Below are 762 nucleotides of genomic sequence, written 5' to 3'. Positions count from 1 at the left end.
GATGCTGGCGAGGACATTGCCTTGTGGGCAAGGCTTGCCTTCAGCTGAACCTTGTGAACACTAGTCTGATAAGGTCACTCTCTTGCTTCAAGACCTTGGATGGTGGCCCTTTGCCTCCTGAATAAAGCACTGGGTGGGGGATGGAGCGCACCACTTCTGTTCACTGGCTAGAACCCAGTCGCATGGCCACTTGTAATGGCAAGGGCGGCTGGGAAATACGGGAAGTGTGTCAAAAGAAGAGGAAGTGGATTTTTATAAAGAGCTAGCTACCTGCCATAGGGTCTTTATAAGAAATGGGAGATGAGGCAGAGAGGGAAATTCCAAAGGTCTATGGATTGCAAATGGTTGGCCCAAAGGTCAATTCTGGCTGCCTTTGACAGAGCACACCCTTTCCAGGTAGCCATGAACGCCACACTCTCTGTGTCTCATGTATCACCCAATTCACATACATTCACAACACTGCCTGACCACTGTAAACATTTGAGTTTGTGACTCTTGCTTCCACACATCCTCCCAGGATTATCCCACTCACTACCAGAGATTTAATACTATTGATATGCCACGGCTCCCAAATCTATGCATCCCTTCCAGATCTCCAAACATGCATATTCACTGCTTACCGCATACCTCTACTTAAGTATCTCCAAAACCTGAAACATTTGTCAGAAAGATAAGCTGAACCCAACACCTTTCTTCCCAAACCTGTTCTGCCTCCTGAACCTAAAGATCAGAAACCCCCGAGGCTAACTGTGCATCACTCAC

Source organism: Miniopterus natalensis, chromosome 11 (assembly GCF_054644295.1).
Source record: "Miniopterus natalensis isolate mMinNat1 chromosome 11, mMinNat1.hap1, whole genome shotgun sequence".
Taxonomy (NCBI): domain Eukaryota; kingdom Metazoa; phylum Chordata; class Mammalia; order Chiroptera; family Miniopteridae; genus Miniopterus; species Miniopterus natalensis.
The sequence above is the reverse complement of the archived record's forward strand: the minus strand, read 5'-3'. Positions refer to the sequence as shown.